Source organism: Chenopodium album, chromosome 2 (assembly GCF_948465745.1).
Source record: "Chenopodium album chromosome 2, dcCheAlbu1.1, whole genome shotgun sequence".
In the NCBI taxonomy this organism is placed as follows: Eukaryota; Viridiplantae; Streptophyta; class Magnoliopsida; order Caryophyllales; family Amaranthaceae; genus Chenopodium; species Chenopodium album.
In genome coordinates, this window is record NC_137835.1 from 30,293,361 (window position 1) to 30,296,134 (window position 2,774).

Genomic DNA, 2,774 nt, shown 5'->3' on the forward strand with positions numbered 1-2,774 from the left:
TTTTTTTTGAAGGAAAGTTTCTAGTTTTATACTTTCTCTTAATTTTATTAATTTTTCATTAAATTTTTTTTTTGAAAAGTAATATTAAGTCAAAGAAACTTTGACCAAAAATTTTGTAACTACATTACAAACGCCAGTTACAAATATTAAGTCAAAGAAATTTTGACCGAATATTTTGTAACTGACTACAAAGAGTCAAAGACCAGTTACAAATACAATGTCATATATATGAAGTAAGGACTTGATTTTTTTTTCCCCTTTGGCTCCGACTTCTTGCGCGGCTTGTTCCTCCTACAGTTTTTCTTCTACCACTTCTTCCTCTTACTTCTTCCGTAACTTCTTCAATCAGATTTTTTTTTTTTCGAATTTGGGTACAGAAAAAGTGGTTCTAGATCGAGGTTTAAAGGTATGTAATTTTTCGAATTAGGGTTCTTGTAATTTTACCTTTCTTAATTCAATAATAGCCCTAATGTTTTAATTGAATCTATTTTTAATTGAATCTTGTTTGCTGATAATAATTATGTGATATTGTTCATTTAATTTTATGTATTATCGTAAAATTTTCGTTCGATTGTTTAATTGATGTTTTGGTTGATGTTAATTTCAAGAAAATGAGAGTTGTGAATTGAAAATTGAGGTTGGGTTTAGATGATGAATTATTAATAAGATTGGCAAAATTGTTGTGTCTAAAATTCATGGGATTAAAATCTCAGGGTTTAAATTTTGATATTTTATTGCATTCGTAACTCCTTAAAGTTATTGATTAGTCGCACTTGTTCTCGGAGGATCAGTTTGCTTGGTTAACTTCAGAAGGCTCGTTCTCCTTCGTTACGAGGTCTTTTTAAGTGATTTTTTTTTAAATTGGGTGAAATTTTGTCTACTTTTTGCCTACAAAATTTCAGATTTTTTCGAGTTCTTTTGCTATTAAACTGGACTGTTTTTCGCAACTGTGTCAGTTTTCGTCCGGGTTAATAGTTATTGCTGTTTGTGTGCGATTTTGTTCCAAGTTGTGCTGCGAGTTCAAGTTTTTTTTAATGCTTATTATAATGAGTAAATTAGGTGCTACATGGTGGCAGATATTGAGGGCAACATGTTTCTCAGACTATGAAGATCATATATAATTCAGTTTGTGAGTTAATCTTTGCATATAATTATAATAATCTCATGTATTTCCTGTTTATAATCTCATGCTTGTATTTCCTGTTTTCTACAAAAAAAAAAAGGAATATGCCAAAGCTGTGTGATGTATCAGTTTGTGAGAAACATCAATTTCTACTTTGTCAAGAACAGGGCTTACTTAATGTAAATCATGTGCGGAGTTGAAAGTGCAAGTTGGCCTTTTTTATGATGTTGGCATTGCTGGTGGCGCTTCTGGAGTTGCCGGAGGCCTCGTTCACCCCTATTCTCCTAAAGGTAGTTAGCTACAAGTATTGTAAAAGTATATAATAATACTATAAGTTTTACTAGCATTACAACTCTCAAATCTAATGCTATAAGTTTTACTTACTACCACTTACATTACAACTCTTGAATCTAATGCTATAAATTTTACATCAGGGGCATATTGAGGCCACCTATTAATACCAAGATATTAGATGTCATGCACCAGGTTATACTTCATTTCACAACCATAATCCGTCTCATCTCCTCACTTTATAACTCTAGCTTCTTATTTGCGGAATGCTCTTAATAGTCTACCAACTTGTCCAATACATACCCTTGATGGAACTACTGCAAGGGACCTTATACCAAACTTATGTACCCCTTTCAACACAACCTTCTTAATGCCTCTAGATGTCGATCTTAATCCCCGCAACTATCTTAAGGTGTGCTACTGCTAATCATCTTATTACTTTTTCCCTATGCTGAATGTTTTTCATTTCATTATGTTCTTTGTGCCAGGACCTTTTTCTCGCAACTCAACATTTGGTCAACAAGATCTCGTCAATAGGCTTCCCTACTAAGGAAATTACTTTGCACAACAAACTTGTAGCTTCACTAAGTCAACTGGGAGGTTATTTCTTATACCATATTTAGACATCAAGTGATGGAGTGCTTTCCCCTCACCTAACTGGATGAAGTTTGTTTATCGAGATGAATATGATTCGATCATAGTTTGTCTCAATTATTTAGACTTAATTTTTTAGTTGAAAGACTAAGCTAGCTTTCTTGTTGATGTTATGAGTATTCGCATATAGCTTAATAAAACAATATACTCCATAACACATTTCTGTATATCTACTTTTATTTTACCTACTGGTTATTGTTATTACATTCCTAAATTTTAAATTAATAATTTTATTTTTTTTCAAGTTTTAATTGTTTTGTTGAAAGTATAGTTTATTTTGGTGTATTGTATGTTGTAGGTGAAGTCTAGTTACAGGGAATTATTTGGAGTACGTGTTATGTTAGTTGAATTGTAACAGGTTTTACCACATTTGACAAAGGGTCGTTCGGTATGGTATACTACCAAGCTTGTTGTATTTGAATCAAATATTTATTAAAAAAAATACATTTATTAGTAACTGGCATAATCTAGTGCTAGTTACTAATAGATTTTTTTTAAAATAAAAAATACTATTTGTAACTGGCGTTAGACTATGCAAGTTACAAATAATAACCTATTCGTAACCGACGTAACCTAAGGCTAATTACAAATAGTATGTTTTCTAGCTTGGAAAATAGACTAGTAGTAACTGGCGTTAGTTTAGGCTAGTTACGAATAGTACATTATTAGTAACTAACATTAGCCAGTTACAAATAGTTTTCACTAG

At 31.6% G+C, this 2,774-nt stretch overlaps 1 long non-coding RNA gene across 6 annotated transcripts; it reads left to right on the top strand.

The window, feature by feature from the left end:
* The first annotated feature begins 236 nt into the window (after positions 1 to 236).
* On the top strand, positions 237 to 2,312 carry LOC145584938 (uncharacterized). Of its 6 annotated transcripts, none has more exons than XR_014100462.1 (4): positions 237 to 406; positions 1,060 to 1,129; positions 1,224 to 1,413; positions 1,903 to 2,312. It is a non-coding gene; the product is annotated as an uncharacterized LOC145584938 (long non-coding RNA). The 6 variants fall into 6 exon arrangements; XR_014100460.1 differs by having other exon boundaries at positions 1,077 to 1,129; XR_014100468.1 differs by having other exon boundaries at positions 1,077 to 1,129; positions 1,291 to 1,413.
* Positions 2,313 to 2,774: the final 462 nt, after the last annotated feature.